At 42.2% G+C, this 21,944-nt stretch overlaps 1 protein-coding gene across 1 annotated transcript in view; it reads left to right on the top strand.

Moving 5' to 3' along the window:
* Positions 1–21,944, top strand: part of SPOP (speckle type BTB/POZ protein) — a 76,641-nt gene that overhangs the window by 33,899 nt on the left and 20,798 nt on the right. Inside the window, exon 2 of the mRNA XM_062175553.1 lies at positions 7,594–7,644. The gene's annotated coding sequence lies outside the window, so the exon portion shown is untranslated. The remainder of the gene's footprint in view (positions 1–7,593; positions 7,645–21,944) is intronic.

Here is a 21,944-nt window from a genome sequence, read left to right as displayed (position 1 = left end):
GGTTAGAAAGGGGAGAGGGGGCCATGTGGCGCAGCGGGTTAATACCCTGGCCTGAAGCGCCAGCATCCATATGGGTGCTGGTTTGAGACCCAGCTGCTCCACTTCTGATCTAGCTCCGGCCAGTGTGGCCAGCTGGGGAGTGAACCAGCGGATGGAAGATCTCTCTCTCTCTCTCTCTCTCTCTTCTTCTCTCTTCCTCTCTTCCTCTCTCCCTCTCTCTCTCTCTGCCTCTCTCTGTATAACTCTGACTTTCAAGTAAATAAATATCTTAAAAAAAAAGAAAGAAAGGGGGGAGGTATGAGAAGGTGCTCTAAGGACACTGTGTTATTGTCAGTATTATTTTTATTTCAAACGTACTTTCTTACTGAAGTCATCTCATCTCTCTCTGCTTAAGTGACCCCAGTGCTGTGCAATATCCATCAACTATAAGAAAAATACTTTGCCAACCTGGATTTTCACTAGTGAGAAAATCTGAACTGAATTCTCATTGGCTTGATTCAGACTACATTGTTGTCTATTTAAAATATTACTCCATTGTTATTGTTGTTTTTCAAGCTTCTTAAATTGACCATTTTTCCTGAATTCACAGATTGGAAAGGCTTCAAAAGAGAAAGACAGGATGACCCTGTCAGCTGAAATCCTCTTCATTCACTTTCTCACTTGTGTTTCCCACCCTTGCTCCACACAGAAAACCTGTGCTGCGATTTAGTGTGTGTCCTAGTCCAGTGCATTGTAGATGTATATGCGGATAAACAGATATATTCCTTTATGTGCTTAACTGTTGCGTGACAAATGATGTGAGAGTTTTTATGTTTCAGTTTTTATAAATTCACTAATAGTCACAGTTTTCATTTATTCTTATGTCCTAGACCCTATGTATGTTGGTACATACAGATCTAGGTCTTCCATTTTAGATTTTATTATTTTATTTTTTTAAGGATTTATTTATTTATTTGAAAGGCAGAGTTACAGAGAGGCAGAGAGAGAGAGACATCTTTCAACTGCTGGTTCACTCTCCAGATGGCTGCAATGGCTGGAGCTGCGCAGATCCAAAGCCAGGAACCAGGAGCTTTCTCCAGGTCTCCCACGTGGGTGTGGGGGCCCAAGGACTTGGTCCATCTTCCACTGCTTTCCCAGGCCATAGCAGAGAGCTGGATCAGAAGTGGAGCAGCCGAGACTTGAACTGGTACCATGTGGGATGCTGGCACTGTAGGCCTCGGGCTTTATCCACTATGCCAAAGTGCTGGCCCCTTAGTTGTTTTATTTTTATTTCATTATATGATTATGTTTATATTGTTTGCGGGGCCAGTGCTTTTGGTGCAGCGGGTTAAAGCCCCAGCCTGCAGTGCCAGTATCCCATATGGGCACCAGTTCAAGTCCTGGCTGCTCCACTTCTGATCCAGCTCTCTGCTATGGCCTGAAAAAGCAGTAGAAGATGGCCCAAGTCCTTAGGCCCCTGCATCCATGTGGGAGACCTGGAAGAAGTTCCTGGCTTCAGATCAGCTTAACTCTGGCCGTTGCAGTCATTTGGGGAGTGAACCAGTGGGACGGAAGACACCTCTCTCTCTCTGGGTGTACCTCTCTATGTAACTCTTTCAAATAAATAAAATAAATCTTAAAAAAAAAAATTGTTTGCATCTTTTGGCCATTACCTATAGAATTCTAGTAAACAACCTCATTAATATCCCTTCTGGCTTTCTTTTTTCTTCAGGAGTTTGATTACGCTCTAAATATCTCATTATTTTAATTCTTCCTCTTGGCACAACACTTTGGTATTTACAAGTCACTATTGAGGGAGGGAGAATGAGGGAAAATATTTCATAATTTCGAATACCAGTCTTTTTTTTTTTTTTTTTTTAACCAGGGCAAGAGGCTCTGAAATTTCTTTGCTTGTTGATTCTTTTTGGAATCTGATAAATTTGGCAACTCTGCATTTTAATATTTTGTGTTTTTATTGTCTCATATCCAATAGCTGTTTTTCATAAGCTTCAATAGCCATTAACCTCTTTTCCTCCTAAGTTTTCTTTTACTACTTTTTAACTCTCAGAATATTTTCCACTCTAAATGTGGAACTGCTCAGGGATCTCCAATCCAAGGCAAGTCTTGTGTTACCTTATAAGTTCAGCATGATTCAGACTTCGCTGATATTTATGGAAGAGTTCCTTGGAGCATTCTTAGCCAAAGGAAGCATTTTTAAAATATGCCTTTGCCTTGATAATCAATTAAAACTGTTACATATAAATTTGGCCAATGGGCCATGTGTTTCAATGACCAGTTGTTTTCATTATTTATTCTGCAGTTTTTAGTGTCCTTTATTCTTATTGTGAGGTTTAGTATATTTTTAATTCTTATGCTCCATGCCTTTCCCCTTTTAAACCTGGATCCTATTCAGAACTTTGAGCACTTGCAATCCTGAAGTGTTACAAATGAAAACTGTTACTCTTCTCTAATGACATACTCTGTCTGCTGCAAGCCTTTGAGTATGACTTCCTTTCTTAACAACTAGTCTGGGCAGCCACCTGTCTCCTGAACATATGAACTATCTTTAAGAATTTGAGAATTTTTGTACTGAGAATTTTTTAAAACATCCAATAAGACCTTAAAATGGAAATCAGCATAATAAATATAACTAGAATATCAGATGCCTGAGAATTTTCTTTGAGATTTCTTCTTTGTACATGATTCAGGTCGTAAGAATTGCGGCTGGAAAGTTACCTTTATATCTAGGTGTACTTTGATTTTCACTTAGATTAAGTATCCTCTCAGAAGTATAAGTGTGCGGGGGGCCAGCATTGAGGCACAGTGGGTTAAGCTGCCGCCTGTTTTGGTGCCGGCATCCCATATCAGAGTGCTGGTTCAAATCCTGACCGCTCTGCTTCTGATCCAGCTTCCTGCTAATGAGCCTGGGAAAGCAGTGGTGATGGCCCAAGTACATGGGCCCCTGCACCCATGTGGGAGACCAGGATGGAGTTGCAGGCTTTGACCTGGCCCATACCCAGCTGTTGTAGCCATTTGGAGAGTAAATCAGCTGATGGAATTTATCTCTTTCTGTCATTCTGCCATAAAAAAAATTTTTTTTTATTATAAGCATTATCTTATACTCAGAAATCTCTGTCATGTCACCCTGTAGGCACTCCTGTTTAGCAAATCATCTTCCTTTACGCAGTCGTGATCATTGAATTTGAATGGGTTTGGTTACTGCTCTCTGTCATATCAGCCTCACATGTTATGCCATGGAGAAGTGTTCCTATTTTAAATCTTTGTTTAGAAGAAAAAACCATGTTCTTATATGGAACACTAACACTGTAGAATTTTGCTTTCCCTTCCAATCTGGAAGCACTATTATAAGACTTTTTTTAGTTCTTAAGTAAAATATATTATTTTTCCTTAACTGTAGTCACCCTCTTGGGATATTTCATTTGGGTACATAACAGAGGCCTTTATTGCTTCTGTGGCAGTCAAAATATAATTCAGAACTTTCTTGTGGAAATTTTATTTTGTTTGCATAATTCATACTTTAAAAAGCTTTTTTTCTACTTGAAAAATAAAGCATGCTCATTTTTTGCAAACTTAAAAATAACAAGAAGTATAAAGGAAGCAGGCAGTCAGTGCGAGTGGTGCATGTGGTAGGTAAGCCAGTTTACACAGCACCAGCGTCCATGGAAGTTTTTGTCTCTTTGTGCCCTCAACAGCATTGTTATTAAAAACAGATACTGCACATTTGTTAGGGAAAATGTAATTATGTTTGTATCAGCTTTTAGAAGCCTTATCTATGACTCATATTAATAAGAGCATAAACCTGAAACTTGTTAGTAAAATAAACTGTTAATTTGACATACAGAGAGGGGAAACAGTCTGTCTTTTGAGCATGTAGAGTTACTGTCTAAACTTTCAAGGATGAAAAATCCACAGGAAAAGATTAATTCAATCATTTATTAAATAAATATTTGTTTCTGGCCTTCCGTGTGCCAGACACTGTCTGGATGCAGCAACAAAACAGACAGGAATCTGCCTTCTTGGAGCTGCTTCTCCCCGTTACAGGAGACGGGTCGTAAAAGATACAACATGGTATATGCTGTAGGGAAAAAAAATAATGAGGCAGGAATAGGGTTGTGGCTGTGGAGGGGAGAGGATTACATTTTTAAGAGTGTCAGGGGAGGCTTCACAGAGACGGTGACAATTAAGGAAAGACCCAGCCATGGTGAGGGAGAGGACCCTGCAGCCTCTAAAGGTGGAGTAATCCAGACAGAGGGCAGAGCCCCGCAGCAGCACGGGGCCTCTTCTGTCTGAACAGCCGCCACCAAGGGGCGAGCCCCAGGAACGCAGATGAGGCCGCGGGGATGGCGGAGTACAGCTTGTGCGGGGCCGTGTGGCCATTGTACTCACTGCGGCTTGTGCTTGGCATGTGGTGGGATGTCACCGGAGGTTCCAGCAGAGGCCACATTCAACTAGTGCAACTCCGAAGTCCTTGGGTCCCAGCTGGGCTTCTTCAGAAGCATTTCTTTCTTACAGTAATTTGGGTATTAACTAATGATTTCTGGTGAGGAGTCGTATGTAGATTGAAACATTTATGTCAGTACAGGAGATTCCCTGAGGTACAGACCTTCTGCATCACATTTAAATTCAAAGAAAAGAAGTATAATAGGAAGTCCTGTCTGTAGGTGTTCATCCCTGGGTGGTCCCGCTTTATTACTGAGTTCTCCTGAATTCTTTTTAAGAAAGAACTCACAGGTGGAGTCTGTGCAATGCATTGTGTTCACTCTTAGATTTGGGAGGCTAGATAGGCAGTGGCCTCTGTGTTTTTTTTTTTTTAATGTGTGAAACATAGCAGAAAAATAAAATATGACCATATAGTTTAAGGATTAATGATAAAAAGCAAGTAGCTATATAGCTATCAAGTAGACCTAGAAATACATCATTGCCAGCGCCCAGAGGCAGCCTGCTGTGTGTCCCTCGTGATCATAACCCACACCGTTGCTCAGTAGCAAGCACTCTTCTGACATTTCTGATCATTTCCTTATTTTTCTTTATGAATTTACACCTAGGATTCATTCCAAACCAGCATATTTTAGCTTTGTCAGTCCTTAAAATTTTTCTAAGTGAAATAATACAACATGTTGTCTTTTGTGTCTTCTTTCATCCGTGTCGTTACATAGAACCACACACTTCAATTTCATTGTCAGAGGAATGTGGCGTGCCATAGTCGGTCTGTCCACTTGGATCATGCCTGGTTGCTGACTGTAGACGTTCCCGTGTGCATGTGCTGATAGATAATGAGGGCTTCCTCTAGGCTGTTTATTTGGGAATGACATTGCTGGATCTTCAGTTTTATTAGATAATAACTGTTTGCCCAAATGGTGGTACCCAGTTTGGCCTCCTCCCAACACTGAGTATATATCGCTGCTCCTCCCAGCCCTTACCAGTATTGCCAGACTCCAAATTTGCAAGTTCATTGGCCAGAAAGTATTAATTCCAGCAAATTAGCTGAGAAACAAAACCTTAAGCTTGGAAAAAACTAGAGAGTGAAGGACTAAAGATACTGGTTTGTGCTTCAAGAATCAGAGATCCCGAGCATTTTCTAGAGTGGGTTGACAAGTCTGCCCGGGAATAGTTACGTACAAAGTCCTGAAGGGATTTGTCTTTGTACCGGCAGAGGTCAGGAGCCTTATCTGTCTTATCTGTCACCGTGTCTCAGAGAATGCCTCGCACACCTGACGGCCAGTAAATATTTGCTGAATGAATTCATCCTGGCCCCTGTTACCCTTAACAACATGGCAGTTTTGTCTGCTTTATTCTCTGGTATCTGATGGAGACTGCCCTGTTCACAGTTTGTGGTGATGGCTCATTCTGTTACTGCTAGTAACTGGGAGGGGTTTACCAGAATCTGTTTTAGTCTAAGAGAAGCTTGTTTGTACCAGTGTACTAACTTAGTTAATGTTGGCATGTACATTTCAGGAAGAGAGTCAGTTTTTAAAGAATCATGTACTCAAGATTTTGACAGGATTTCATTTTCCCATGAGAGGGGCCTTAGCACCAGGATTTTCTGCCTAGGTTCTGCTCTCCGATGCTTCCCAACGATTCTTGTCCCTGTTTCTCTGGGGAACCCTTTTGTAAGATACTGCAGTTTACTGGAATCGTAATCTTAATCCAGTCTTTGGGGACTGTCCACCCACCCTTCTCAGTAGAGCAGCTGTTTATTAAAAACATGGGACACACAGTTGTGTTTAAATGTGTTTCACTTTTGTGTTCTTTGTACTCAGAGCAGTTTTTAATTTATTTATTTGAAAGAGATGTCCCTTCTACTGGTTCATTTCCAAAATGCTGGCAACACCCTGGCTAGGTGAGGCCAAAGCCAGGAGCTCAGGCCCGGTCTCCCAGGTGGGCCTTGTCTTGTTGCCTCCCGGGGTGCACATTAACAGGAAACGAATCAGCAATGGAGTTGGGGCTTGAACTCAAGCACTCTGACATGAAATGCAGGCATTGGAAGCAAAGTATTAAACATTGTGCCGGGTTGGCACTGTGGTGTAGCGGGTAAAGCCGCTGCCTGCAGTGCCAGCATCCCTTATGGGCACCGGTTCAAGGCCTGGCTGCTCCACTTCCCATCCAGCTCCTCTGCTATGGCCTGGGAAAGCAGTGGAAGATGGCCCAAGGCCTTGGGCCCCTGCACCTGTGTGGGAGACCTGGAAGAAGCTCCTGGCTCCTGGCTTCGGATCGGCACAGCTCTGGCCGTTGGGGCCAATTGGAGAGTGAGCCAGCAGATGGAAGACCTCTCTCTCTGCCTCTCCTTCTCTCTCTGTGTAACTTTCACTTTTAAATAAATAAATAAATCTTAAAAGAACACATTGTGCCAAATGCCTGCCCCCAGAGCAGTTTTTATTTTTTTAATTTTTATTTGTTTATTTTCTTAACAGAGAGAGAGAAAAGTCTTGCTTCCATTGGTTCACCCCCAAAATGGCCACTATGGCCAGAGCTACACCGATCCAAAGCCAGGAGCCAGATGTTTTCTCCTGGTCTCCAATGTGGGTGCAGGGGCCCAAGCACTTGGGCCATCCTCCACTGCCTTCCCAGGCCACAGCAGAGAGCTGGACTGGAAGAAGAGAAACTGGGACTAGAACCCAGCACCCATATGGGATGCCGGCACTGCAGGCAGAGGATTAACCAAGTGAGCCTCAGCGCCAGCCCCGCCCAGGGCAGTTTTTAAAAAGACAATTTTACATAAAGACTTAATAGTAATTCAGCCTTTTATTAGGGAGCTGGCAAAAGTGATCCTTCATCTCTATTGACATGGGGCAAGTCATTTTCCTCATTTTTACTGCTTTTATAAGCCTAGTTATTAGAAGAGCTTGGATTTTCCAACTCTGATTTCTGATTATCAACATTTAGAGAAATAACTAAAAAATAGTACATTCAGAACTAGTGACAAGCTGTCGGAATGGTAATTTTGACTAGCAAATCGTTTTTTACTAGGCATTTCTTTGCAGCTGTATCACCTGTTTTTTTGTGAGTTTCCCTTTTACGATAACAGCCAAAGTAACTAAAGACTTGTATGAGGTTCTGAATCTAAGTCTGATTCATCGGTTCTGTTTCCAACAGAGGTTTCCTGTTAGAGACGACAAATTGGAGTTTTCCTACTGACTTGATTTGGTGAGTTTTTACAAAGTTTTATTTTAAATATGGTTTAATTATTTTAAAAAAACAGAATGAGATGCATAAAAATATTTTCCATGACTTAAAAATGCATGTTTTGAGTGTAATCTATTTTATTTCAGTGTAAATGATAGGTAAAGTTGAAGTTATAGTAAGGTAAGCATGTAAGATTTATTTTTCTATTAATGAGCATTACAAATAGTGCTGAAAAACCTTTCAAAAATGGTTCATAAAAAGTTTTATTGTAAATATCCTGGCTCCTGGCTTCAGGTTGGCCCAGCCTAGGCTGTTGGCAGCCACTGGGAAGTGAACCAGCAGATGGAAGATACCTCTCTGTCTCTCTCTCTTTCTGACACTCTACCTTTCTGATAAACAACAACAACAAAAATTTTACCTGATATAAACCAGAACTGTTTCTTTGGATTTAAACTTCTGATCACTGGTTAATAATACATGATATGGAAACTTTAAGTGTAGTAGTAGTATTCTCCCTAGAAAAGGTCTTCAGGGTAATTAGAATTATAGTTTATAGATAGTAAAGTGGGCTTCATTTTACTTTGAAAAAGGAGTTTGATTTTGCGCAGATTGCATGAGTGTCTTGCACCTTACATCTCATCTCTCTACAGGTAACAAAAACAGGCAGGCACTTTCTTTTCTTTTTTTTTTTGACAGGCAGAGTGGATAGTGAGAGAGAGAAAGGTCTTCCTTTTTGCCGTTGGTTCACCCTCCAATGGCCACTGCGGCCGGCACATCTCACTGATCCAAAGCCAGGAGCCAGGTGCTTCTCCTGGTCTCCCATGCGGGTGCAGGGCCCAACCACTTGGGCCATCCTCCACTGCCTTCCCGGGCCATAGCAGAGAGCTGGCCTGGAAGAGGGGCAACCAGGACAGAATCCGGCGCCCCAACCGGGACTAGAATCCGGTGTGCTGGCGCTGCAAGGCGGAGGATTAGCCTGTTAAGCCATGGCGCTGGCCAAGGCAGGCACTTTCTGGCAGTTAAGAATCTCATGTCCCGAATCACAGTACCTGGGTTCGTTACCCAGCGCCAGCTCCTGACCCTGGCTTACTGCCAAAGCAGACGCTGGGAGGTAGCAGCTGTGGCTCGAGTTACTGAGTTCCTGCTACATGGGAGACCTGGCCTGTATTCCTGTCTTCTGGCCCAGGCCCAGCCCTGGCCAGTGGAGACATCTGGAAAGTGAACCAGTAGATAGGAAGCTCATGCTCTCTCTGCTTCCCAGATAAATAAAATTTTAAAAATTTTTCATCACATAAATTTTTGAAAAATCTTTCTAGCATTTTGGATACCACCTTCAAAGTTTTACTTTGTGATTTAAGATTTTTACCTCAAATGCTTCTTGAATCTTGTTGGGTAAAATCGGTGTTGGTGCATTTAGTCCTAAGTCCTGATACAGACTGTCAGGATCAGGAACGTCTGTTAAAACAGACGTTCTGTCTAACTTTCCTCTTTGGTTTGCCAGTGTGGTTTTACTTTTTCCTTGAGTCATGAATTTTGGAATGAACATTTAAATCTGAGCACTTCTTGTCCATCCTTTGTTCCAGTTAGTTTACTTAGAACCTTAACATTAACACAGAGTTTGGCTTATTTTTACTAGCTTTAGGAGTTGGGGGAAGAAGAGGAAATTTGTTTTCTTAGGTAAGGTCCATGCGTGCGTAGACCTCCCTCTGTCTCAGTCACAGGGAGGTCTGAGTGCTTTCATAAAAAGAATCATCTCTGGGGAATAGTAATTCTATACTGCTAGATAGTAGATAGTAGTAATTTTGAATGTAATTTGTTGCCTTTGTTGTAGATCAAATTCTCTCTGGCAGGAGGGCCTTTTCAATGTTCAAGTTAATGCATTTATTCCAGATTGTATACCTTAAGACTAATTTAGATTTTCTCGTTTGAAATAAATTTCTTGGGCCCCTTCTGTAGCCAGACAGTTGTTAGCAAACTGTTCTGAAGGAGCCAAAGTTGTGGCATAGCAGGTTAAGCCACCGCCTGCAATGCTGGCATCACATTATGGGTACCCATTCAAGTTCTGGCTGCTCCACTTCAGATCTGTTTCCCTACCAGTGCTCCTGGGAAAGCAGGGGAAGATGGCCCAAATGCTTGGGCCCCTGTACCCATGTGGGAGACCCAGAAGAAGCTCCTGGCTTGTACAGCTTGGCCTAGCCCTAGCCATTGTGGCCATTTGGAGAGTGAACCAGTGGATGAAAGCTCTCTCTCCTCTCCCTTTCTCTCTCTAATTTTGTCTTTCAAATAAAAAATAAATAAACATTTTAAAAAAAGAAAATAGCAAGTACCTATAGACTTATTAAAAAAAAAAAAACTTAATAAAAAAGATTTTGAAATGCCTTGACTGAAGTATAGAAAGCCAAGGAGTACATTCCACCCCTCACCCCTGGTTTGGCTTCTGCAAGGCCTCCAAGTTCGACAAGGTCTTTTGGGACTTGTGGGGTTATGCAGCCTCTCCTATTTGTTTCGTGAAGTGACTGTTCTGTATTTGAATTCCTCAGACTGGACATGCTTAGGTGGTATCAGGGCTGCCTCTTTCATCTGTTTACCATTTACTGCTTATATTTTATAAGGTTCTTAATCATAAATGACAGGGTAGAAGACCATAGCCTCTCGACTCCCAAAACAGCTTTGGGAATATTTATTATACAACAAATAGAATCTTAACATAGGGTTTCCCCTCTTCTTTCTCTTTCCTCCCTTTATGGATTCTTTTCCAGCTCTTGTTTCTATTAAGTAGATTTTTTTCAACCTAGATGAGAAATTTTTGATAACATGTGGGATGTGTTAACATATTCATCTTTCCCAAGTTTGCTCTTTGTGGCCCTAGAGATTTGTGCCCAAGCTATTCTGTGGAATCAACACATGATTCTAATTTGTGAGAATGAAGAAGTTGCTGATTGTTTGGTTTTGCCTTTCTAAATTCATTCCTAAGGATGTTTTCTTTTGGAACAGAGACCCACTTTGAAGTGAAATAGCCCCTTTGTAATCACGTTTTGTTTCCTGGCTTGGATCATTGTAGCTCTTTTTCAGACATCTCCCAAGTGATGGGTTTTGAAAGTGATGTGTGGAAAAGCTTAATCTGATGAACCCTATCTGCTGTTTTTTTGTTTGTTTGTTTGTTTGTTTGTTTTGTTTTGTTTTTAAACAGCTGGAGGAGTTTTTCTTCCTAGCAGGGACTCTGTAATTAGCAGCAGCAGCCATCACCTGTGAGACCTCTGCTTGTTGCAGCCATGGTTGAATCTGCTGGGTCTTCCACCCAACTGTAGATTTTTTTCCCCTCTGATGTTATGGGGATATATTTAGCTTAGCAGTCACTTGTGCCTAAATTAGAAAACAAAACACAAAGTCTTCAGAACGAGCTAAGGAGTTTCAGTCTACAAGGTGATTAAGTGGCATCTGCCCCTTTCCAGGACAGATGTCTGCGTGTGGAGCAGAGATGTGTTGCAATCTTCCTGGACAGATTTTGGGGTAGAGAATCGTGCTGATATGTCTGTATCAGTAGCTCTTACATAATGAACAGCTTTTAAGGAGAAGGGATGATTTCCCAGCTTAATTTAAATTGGCAATAAATTTTTCTGCTCTTTGTTTTTGCTAACTAAAAAAAATGCATCCACAGTGAGAATTATCCTGTATTTTAACCTTTGAGCTAGCTGCTAAGTTCTCCTTGGGGACAAGGACAGTTTGTAGTTATTTATAACCTGTAAGAAGGGCAGTAAGGCAGTAAACAGCCAGCACACACTGAGGCTTGTGAGGCAGGGGGAGCAATCTGTTGTTTTCCTACTGGATGCACCTCCTTGTTCATCTTCAGCTCGACTTTGCCTGGATGAGCTTTGCTAGCCAGGCTATTTCTACAAAACACTGTGTCTTACTATCTTCTATCTGTACTCTGCCCTTAGATCAAGAAGGAGGTTGGAGCCTGTTTATATACAAAAAAGTTTCTAAACTTCTTCATTTCAGCATATATACTGCGTGAGAAATATCTGTAAGCCAGGGGCACTGACTTGCACAGGAAATACCAGTGTCTGATTTGTCCTTATGTAAAACCGTTGGGAAAGCCACTCAGAAATATGTTCTGTGCATTAGCTTCGTATAGTTGTGTCTGTGTATATTTTAAGATATGTCTACATATTTACATGTTTGAATTGTGTGTATATTAAATGATAATTATCTGTTCTCCACTTGGCAATTTCAAGGGACTCAAACCCAGTGTCTGATATGAAAATCATAAGTCAAATCTAAGAAAATTCTAAAAATCTGCCTCAGCTGACTGTCAGCATATTGAAATTTTATTATATAGAATTTTAACTTGAGATAATTTAGAGGTGTAGCCTGGGCTCCTGGCAGCTGCTGTAATGGTACTTTCTGTAGCCAGAATTGACTTATTCCAGGAAGTGTACTTCTCTCACATTATCTTGTGGTTTCAGGAACTCCCCCATACCCCTTTCAAGTTTCCCTTCTCTTCCAACTTTTCTTGAATTAAAAAAAATTTTTTTTTAATTAAGGAAGAGTGTAATTTTGAAATGTATTTTAAATTGGAGTGAACTGAACCGATAATTTTTTAAATGTATTGTTTCAAAAGTATGCTTAGATTCCTATAGCTGCATTCATTCAACTCCCATTTTAACTTTATAACTAGAACTCAGTAAGGAAAAATATGATTTCAAAAGAGAAAATCTAGTTATTCAACCACAATTTCATTGACCAGATTTTTTTTAATTAATTAATTTCTTTATTTGAAAGTCAGAGTTGCAGAGAGAGAAGGAAGAGAAAGAGGGATCTTCCATCCCCTCTGGTTCACTCCCTAGATGGCTGCAACCGTCAGGGCTGAGCCAAACCAAAGCCAGGGACCCAGAGCTTATTTCAGGTCTTGGGACATGGATGCAAAGGTCTTTGCACATGGGTGCAAAGGCCCAACCATTTGTTCCAGCTTCCACTGCTTTTCCAGGCACCTTAGCAGGGAGGATTGGAAGTAGAGCATCTGGGACACAACCAGTGCCCAAATGGGATGTCCGTGTTGCAGGCAGTGGCTTGACCTGCTATGCCACAGCACCAGCCCCATGAATTTATTGAGTGCCTGTTAGGATTCCATCCTGGTCACTGAGAATGCTGTCTTGCCGGGTAGGCATAACTTCTAGTCAGGGAGACATAAGGGAAAAATCAAAGATCATTTCAGATAATGGTAATAAGAGAGGCAGTGTGATTCGAGGAGCAGGCCAGAAGGGGGGTACTTCAGGTTGCGTGGTCGGGGAAGACCTCTCTGAGGATACTCCACTTGGAGGGAGAGCTAGATGACAAGAAGAGCCACTGTGAAAAGCCCTGAGGGAAGGAAGAGCTTTCGAGGGTGAGGAAAAGTGCCTGATGTGGCCAGAGAGCAGAATTCACTGCTTGGTAACTGAGCGGAGGGCTGGCAGTGTCGGGGAGGCGGTCCTGATGGGGAGGTGGGCCCCATTCAGCCATGGAGCCACTGAAGAGCTCCACTTTGTCTCTCACGTGGTTCTGACTTAGGAGCCTTCCTACAACTTGGGAAGTTTGTAAAGGAATTATCCTTTATCCTCCTCAGTGTTTTTATTTACTCCTTGAATAGGTGATAAATCCACACAATTCAAAACTGTAAAGTACCAAAAAAGAATACAGGGTAAATTCTCCTTCCCACACTCAGGTACCGAATTTTCCTTCCTAGGAAGTAACCACCGTCTTTAGTAATACATTTTCTATTTAAAAAGTAGAAATAACTTCCTTATTCTTTTTTTTTCTATAGATGCTTATTATACCATTGTTGATGGACTTTTAAGTTATGTCCTATTTTGTGTGTTTACAAATAGTGCCACAGTGAAAACCCTTTTGATTCTTGTCTTGTAAAATATATCAGCAAGGTTACATTTCTGGAAGTGGGATTGCTGATCAGAGGGGGTGTACATTTCTTATCCTGAGACATGGCCCTTCACAGGGATTGCAGCAGTTTATTCTCCAACCAAAAAGTTCTCCTTACCCTGAGCAAGTGTTACCAAACATTTTGATCTTTGCCAATTCAGTGGGTGAAACAGTGTGTGGTTTAATTTGCATCTATCTTAGTATGAATGAGGGTTGAACATCTTTTATATATCTAAGAGGCACTGGTGTTTCCATTTCTGTAAACCGTGGTCTCCCTCTTTCCCCATTTTTCTGTTAGGCTGTTGCTTTTTTTCTTCTTAATCTCTGGATTCACTTAATATTGCTAAATCCCGCTGTAGGTTTATTGTTTAAGAATTTAAGAAATGAAAAAAGCAGTCATCTTTATCTTGGAAAATTTTACAAAACATAAAGCTGATGAGAGACACAAGAGAAAAACCCATCCTTTCCTTTGCTGATTGAGGGCTGTCTCCCTTGCCTTTGGTTCCATTTTCAGAAGTGTCTCAAAATTTAAAAACAAAAAAGATGCGTTTAGTATTTTGTTGGACTAGATTGAACTACAGAAATTTTACTCATAACAAATGTTCAAACAGCATTCAAACCTTGCAACAAAAGAAGTCAGTGTGACCTGTAGTAACTGTCCTTGGGGTAATGAGAAAGAAATGTTTACCTCCTGGGCTCTATATGATTGAGTACACTGTAACAGAAGAAACACATAGCTCCTTTTAGATCACATTAGTTTCTCAAAAATGAGTATAACCAAGTCTTTCATAGTTTTTTTTTTTTTTTTAATCAACAATCTTTTTGGCATCTTCTGTTTTGGAAAATGCAAACGTCTCTCAGGTTTAAAATAGTTATAACATTGGGGATTTGTTTCTTACTTGGAAATGGTGCTAAGCTTTAAATGAAAAGAAAGAGAGAGAGAGGGACTTTTAAAAAGTCCCTAACCAAGGCCGGCGCCGTGGCTCAACAGGCTAATCCTCTGCCTAGCGGCGCCGGCACACCGGGTTCTAGTCCCGGTCAGGGCGCCGGATTCTGTCCCGGCTGCCCCTCTTCCAGGCCAGCTCTCTGCTGTGGCCCGGGAGTGCAGTGGAGGGTGGCCCAAGTGCTTGGGTCCTGCACCCCATGGGAGACCAGGAGAAGCACCTGGCTCCTGCCTTCAGATCAGCGTGGTGCGCCGGCCACAGCACGCTGGCCACGGTGGCCATTGGAGGGTGAACCAACGGCAAAAGGAAGACCTTTCTCTCTCTTTCTCTCTCTCTCACTGTCCACTCTGCCTGTCAAAAAAAAAAAAAAAAAAGTCCCTAACCAGAGTGGTGATGTGGTGCCTCCTGTGGCGCCAGCATCTCATATGGGTACCTGTTTGGGTCCCAGCTGCTCCACTTCTGATCCAGCTCCCTGCTAATGTGCCTAGGGAGGCAGGTGAGGATGACCCAAGTGCTTGGGCCCTTGCCACCCATGTGGGAGGCCTGGAGGAGGCTCCTGGCTCCTGGCTTCAGATTTGCCCAGCTGTTGTGGCCATCTAGGGAGTGAACCAGTGGATAGAGGATTTCTCTGTTCCTGCCTCTCTTTCTCTGTGGCTCAGCCTTTCAAATAAATGAGTAAGTCTTTTATGTTTCCATTTTCATGCTGTGCATTGTCGAACTACTTGAAATTTCCAGTATTCCACTGTTTACGCCATATGAAACAATAGTTTCATGATTCAGTCTCACATCTTCACAGTCTTTTTTTTTTTTTTTTTGACAGGCAGAGTGGATAGTGAGAGAGAGAGACAGAGAGAAAGGTCTTCCTTTTTCCTTTGGTTCACTCTCCAATGGCTGCTGCGGCCGGCACATCTTGCTGATCCAAAGCCAGGAGCCAGGTGCTTCTCCTGGTCTCCCATGCGGGTGCAGGGCTCAAGGACTTGGGCCATCCTCCACTGCCTTCCCGGGCCACAGCAGAGAGCTGGCCTGGAAGAGGGGCAACCAGGACAGAATCCGGCGCCCCAACTGGGACTAGAACCCGGTGTGCCAGTGCCACAAGGCGGAGGATTAGCCTGTTAAGCAACGGCGCCGGCCCAACAGTCTTATCATTTAAAAATTGATGGCTAGGACTGGCACTGTGACGCAGCTGGTTAAAGCCCCAGTCTACAGCGCTGGCATCCCATGTGGGCACCAGTTCGGGTCGTGGCTGCTCCACTTCCGATGCAGCTCTCTGCTATGACCTGGGAAAGCAGTAGAAGATGGCCCAAGTCTTTGGGCCCCTGCATCTGTGTGGGAGACCTGGAAGAAGGTCCTGGCTCCTGGCTTCAGATCAGCGCAGCTCCAGCCATCTTGAGGCCATCTGGGGAGTGAACCAGTGGATGGAAGACCCCCCCCCCCCCACCGTCTCTCTGTGACTCTGCCTTTCAATTAAATAAATAAATCTTAAAAAAAAAAAAAAAGTGATGGCTATCAGGCTGACTCCTAGATACCATGATACACAGGCATATCTGTGTTAATTGATTTGTCTTTTAATTCTCTGGATGAGTAGATTAGATTATGGAAGAATGTACATGGGAAATAAATGAAAGGTATTTTAAAATGACTACACAAGCTGTCGATATCACACTTTTTCAAAGAGTGTTCAAGCCTAGTTGTGTATACTGCAAGATAACCTGTTGGAACGTTTTCTCATATTGTACAAGAAATTTATCTTCTGTCTTGAAATCTTGAAAGAATTCTGACTGTGGAAGAGTTTACCTCAAATTAGTTACTGATTTGTGTTGTAAAAATGAAGGAAATTATAACGGGTCCTTCCCCTCTGGTTGAATGAAGATTTAACACTGAATGAACTACTTACCTTTTCCCAGATCTTGGGCTTGAGGTACCAGGCTAAGAGTTTGGGCCTTGTATATCACTTATCTGAAAGAACAAATTAATGGTTCTCATTATATTACAGATTTGATATATTCAGCATTGTTCAGAGGGCTGCTGTAGAGATACATAAAAAAAAAGTTAATAAAATTGAATGCAACTGTATAGGTGTTTCAGGCATCAAAATATTTTTACAAACCAAAGTATGAACACTTTCCATTGCAGGCAGGCTATATACCACAAAGACCAGTTGTAAATTCTGACGAAGCAGCTTAACATGTACTGGAAGCAGCGGAAGTGTTCATACATGTAAAAGAAGGCACGAGAGAAGTGTAGGTTCGGTTGAAAGCTTTACCTATGCAACATGATGGCGTTAATACATTTCCTTTTTCACTTCTTTTGCCCTCCAAAGTTTAACCCTCTATTTAGAGCTCTTATTGTATTGATTGACTTGAAACTCTAGTCAGAAATGGTTGATCCAGGCCAGCTCTCTGCTGTGGCCCGGGAAGGCAGTGGAGGATGGCCCAAGTGCTTGGACCCTGCACCCACATGGAGACCAGGAGAAGCACCTGGCTCCTGCCTTCGGATCAGCACAGTGCGCTGGCCGCAGCGCGCCGGCCACGGCGGCCATTGGAGGGTGAACCAACGGCAAAGGAAGACCTTTCTCTCTGTCTCTCTCACTGTCCACTCTGCCTGTCAAAAAAAAAAAAAAAAAAAAAAAAAGAAAGAAAAAGAAAAAAAGAAGAAGAAAAAGAGAAAAAAAAAAATGGTTGATGACTGCAAGATCTCATAACACCTGCTGGAAATGACCAGATTGCTCTTAGTTGCTAGCTAGTACTGCCTTCATTGGGATTTAAGCAGGATTACAGTTGACAGAGGTCTTCTGAAGTATATACCTTGGTGTGACTCCAAGATATGCATCCTCATAGGTCGGGGTTTAGTAGAGCAAGCAGGAAAATAAGCAGTGGTAGGTAGATACCAGGTGTGTTCAGCCTCGGAGTTGTCAGTATCCTAGGAAGTTTGGTAAGCTTTGGAAATAAGTTTCTCTTTAGAGAACTTGGACAGTCTTGTCTTAACTTGTTTGAAGCCAGAAACGATATATCTTAGCTCTAGTTGTCTCCTACAAAGGTTCTCAAACCGTGACCCTCAAATAGATCTCTCCTTTTCTGAAATTGCTTTTCTGCTGCAGCAGTCGGCATGAAGTACTAGAGAGCTGATGCAGCACCAGGGTACTTTGCTGATGAACACTTGGCCCATGGTGCCTGCTATGAGTGAAATTAATTAACTTGTGCTATCCTAGTCAATTTCCCTCCCAGCAGGTTGTGCCCTTACAGCTTCTCCATGCCGGACACTGGGTCTCCAGTTCAGCTGCTGGCTTGGACATTTTTTAAAAATTGGAAGATAGTTGATACATATAAAAAATATAAATGAAAGACTTGGCTACAAACTAAGTTAAAAGCAAAACAGATGAGAAAAAATGGTCAAGACCAAAATTATATATTTATTTTTTCCTGGTTGCAGTAATGGGCAAGATTCAGTAGCCACAGTTAAGGCATTAAAATAATCTTGTTTTCAAAATAGGCCTTTTCTTGGCCTTAGAGAACTTGTAAATTGTTAGATAAATTTAAAGTTTTTTTTTTTAACTTAAAAACAAGAAAGTATTTCATGATGTTTCACTGTAGAGCTAAGCTTCAACCCACACTTCCAGAGCCAAATTTTAACTAATGTGTAAAATTCACATCTTCAGTTCTACCTTTCCTAAAAGTAGGGATTTTGAAACTTTTTCTGGCCAGTAGTGCTAACTGGCAATAATAATAGATGCTATTTATGAAACTCTCAGAGGTGTATTTATCTGTTACCGGACATACAAGCAGTTCTGGGAGAATATGTTTTTCTGTCAAATGCAAACTGCCTTGAAGGTGATCACAGAAGCATTTGGCTTCTTCCCTGGTGTCATAGTGGAATATTGAATCCCATGAACCAAGAAGGCCCAAATGCCAGTGCAGTGCTTAACTTGCTAGGTTATTGAGAGAGCACACCCTGTGTATAAGACTATTATCCTGTATCTGTGATACATGGGATACTTTAATTGTAAATGCCTGTAGGATAGTGTTCATGACTAATGGGGACAACATTTAAATCCATTCATTAGTAGTAATACTCATTGATGGTACTACTATATTTTATTAATCTTTTCCGTTTCCTGTTGCTTAACTAGTCAACAAATGTTTGTGAGTTGAATTACTATTGAATGACTGCTTTTATTATTACTTATTTAGACCTTTTTCTGTGAAGAATTTGAGCAAATTTCAAAAATGCATAACATGTAAACGGTTGATGGAATTATAGCAAAGGGAATACAGAATAAGTATATTATATATATATAATATGAGCCCTTTTTTAAAAGATTTATTTATTTATTTGAAAAAGGTACAGAGAAAGAGGAAGAAACAGAGGGAATCTTCCATTCTCTGGTTCACTTCCCAGTGACCGCAGGAGCCAGGGCTGGGCCCAGGCCAAAGCCAGGGGCTTCATCTGGGTCTCCCACCTGGATGGTAGGGGCCCAAACACATGGGCCATCATCTGCTGCTTTTCCCAGGCCATTAGCAGGGAGCTGGATCAGAAGTGGAACAGTTGGGACACAAAATGGCACCAGTATGAAATGCTCGCATTGCAGTTTGTGGCTTTACCCAGTGCACCCCAGTGCCAGCCCCAGGCCTATGGTTTGAAGAAATAAGAGTCCAGATTTGTCTCTGGACTTCCTAGTAACCAAGCGGAAAGGGCAGCATGATCAGTTTTCATATTGTCTGCCATGGCTGAAACAAACCAGATGTTCAGAAAAGAAATTTTGTACATTATAAAGCACAGTGTGATAAAAGGAAACACATCCTTACACTGTTACTTCAGTATTAAAAAAAAGTAGTCTGGCGCCACAGCTCACTAGGCTAATCCTCTGCTTTGCGGCGCCGGCACAGCGAGTTCTAGTCCCAGTCGGGGCGCCGGATTCTGTCCCAGTTGCCCCTCTTCCAGGCCAGCTCTCTGCTGTGGCCCGGGAGTGCAGTGGAGGGTGGCCCAAGTGCTTGGGCCCTGCACCCCATGGGAGACCAGGAGATGCACCTGGCTCCTGGCTTTGGATCTGCGCGGTGCGCCGGCCGCACCACGCTGGCCGCAGCGGCCATTGGAGGGTGAACCAACGGCAAAGGAAGACCTTTCTGTCTCTCTCTCACTGTCCACTCTGCCTGTCAAAAAAAAAAAAATGTACAAAGAATATGCATACTCAAATACCTAACTAAAAGATATTTGCGTTGTCGTTTTTGCCTCTTATTATCCTTATTTTAAAAGAAACATGAAAGAGAAATTTGGAATGTGTTACATTCTTTTCCCGGTCTCATTCTCCCTCCTTCCAACGTGAAACTGATGCATTACTTGTTGATTTTTCATGTGTACTGTATGCATGTATCTGTAAATAATATATAAACCTTTAATTTGCATAAATAATATACTGCACATGTCATCCAAAACTTGCTTTTTCATTAGCACTGTGCTTGATGCTCCTGGTGCTGTAGATTGAGTTCATTAATTTTCATTCCTGAAATATAGTTTCCCATGTCATGGAAATAATACAGTTTAGTTATCAGTTCCTCTAGCACTGGATTTTTGGTTTGTTTCTAGCTTTTCCCTGTTATAAACAGTGTCAGATTGAGTGACCTTGTCTTCTTGGGCCCGTGTGCAGAATTTCTCTAGGGCAGTGGTTCCAAGACCAGCACATCAAGATCACCTGGAGAGGCTGCGTTGTAGCGCAGCAAGTTGAGCTGCTGCTATGATGCCAGCACCCCATGTCAGAGTGCTGGCTTTAGTCTCAGCTGTTCCACTTCTGATCCAGCTCACTGCCAATGCGCCTGGAAAAGCAGTGGAAGATGGCCCAAGTGTTTGGGATCCTGCCACCCACTGGGAGACCAAGGTGGAGTTCCAGGCCCCTAACTTCAGCCTGTCCTAGCCCTGGCCATTGTAGTCATTTGGGGGAGTAAACCAGAAGATGGAAGATAGATAGATAGATCGATCTCTCTCTCTCTCTCTCTCTCTCTCTCTCTCTCTGTCACTCTGCCTTTCAAATAAATAAATAAATACACCTAAAAAAATCACCTGGGATTTTGTTAGAAATGCAGACTCTTGGACCCATCCCAAACGTCTGAATCAGAAACTCTGGGAATAGAGCCAGTTAATCTGAACTGTTTCTCATGTAGTCTAAATTTGAGAACCACTGTTCTGGTACATACATGGTTAAAAGGAAACATACTAAATCTTTAGGTACATGTACTTTCAACTATGGCCAAATTCCTATCCACAATACACTTACCTATTTGTGGTCTCACCAGCAGTATATGAGAGTTCCCATTTCCACATACCTAGGGTTTTTTTTTGTTTTTGTTTTTTTGTTTAAATATTTATTTCTTTGAGAGGCAGAGTTACAGACGGTGAGAGGGAGAGATGAGAGAAAGGTCCTCCATCTGCTGGTTCACTCCCCAAATGGCTGCAACAGCCAGAGCTAGTCCTATCTGAAGCCAAGAGCCAGGAACTTCTTCCAGGTCTCCCATGTAGGTACAGGGCTCAAGCACTTGGGCCATCTTCTACTGCCGTTAGCAGAGAGCTGGATTGGAAGAGGAGCAGCCAGGACTTGAACCAGCACCCATGTGGGATACCGGTCTCATAGGTGGAGGCTTAACCTATTACACCACAGTGCTGGCCCTGGTTGATTTTTGTGAAATGTTGAAGAGCTATTTTTTTTTTCATAAGTGATATTTTATAAAGTAGTTGACCATTAGGGATTTTATAGGAACAATTTAGATGTCAGTTTTTATATACTAATAAAATTATCCCTTTGTTGTACATTGCAAACTTTTTTGCTTTCAAATTTATCTTTCAGCTTTGTTTATAGTGCTTAAAAACTATAACCAAATTCACCAGTTTTTTAATTGCTTATATTTAAGGGGCATGCAACATTGTGTCTTGATCTGCATGCATATAATGAAAAGATTACTACAGTCAGGGCAGTGAACATACCAATCATCTCACAAAAGTTACCTGGTTTTGTGCGTATATAAGAGTACCTGGAGTCTACCCTTTTAGCAAATTTCTGATATACAGTACTATTGTATTAGCTGTACACTAATCGTGCACTAAATCTTTTTTTTTTTTTTTAAGATTTATTTATTTGAAAGGTAGAGTTACAGAGAGGCAGAGGCAGAGAAAGAGAGAGAGGTTTTCCATCTGCTGGTTCACTCCCCAAATGACTGCAACAGCCAGAGCTGAGCTGATCCAGAGCCAGGAGCTGCTTCTGGGTATTCCTTGAAAGGTGCAGGGGCCCAAGGACTTGGGCCTCTTCCACTGCTTTCCCAGGCCATAGCAGAGAGCTGGATCAGAAGAGGAGCAGCTGGGGCACAAACAGGCACCCATATGGGATGCCAGTGCTGCAGGTGGGGGCTTCCCTTGCTACACCACAGTACTGGCCCCCCCCCCCCATAAATTTTTTTTAATATCTTTTGTGTTTAGAAAGGC

The sequence above is a fragment of the Lepus europaeus genome, chromosome 18, assembly GCF_033115175.1.
Source record: "Lepus europaeus isolate LE1 chromosome 18, mLepTim1.pri, whole genome shotgun sequence".
NCBI classification, from domain to species: Eukaryota; Metazoa; Chordata; class Mammalia; order Lagomorpha; family Leporidae; genus Lepus; species Lepus europaeus.
The sequence above is the reverse complement of the archived record's forward strand: the minus strand, read 5'-3'. Positions and strand labels throughout refer to the sequence as shown.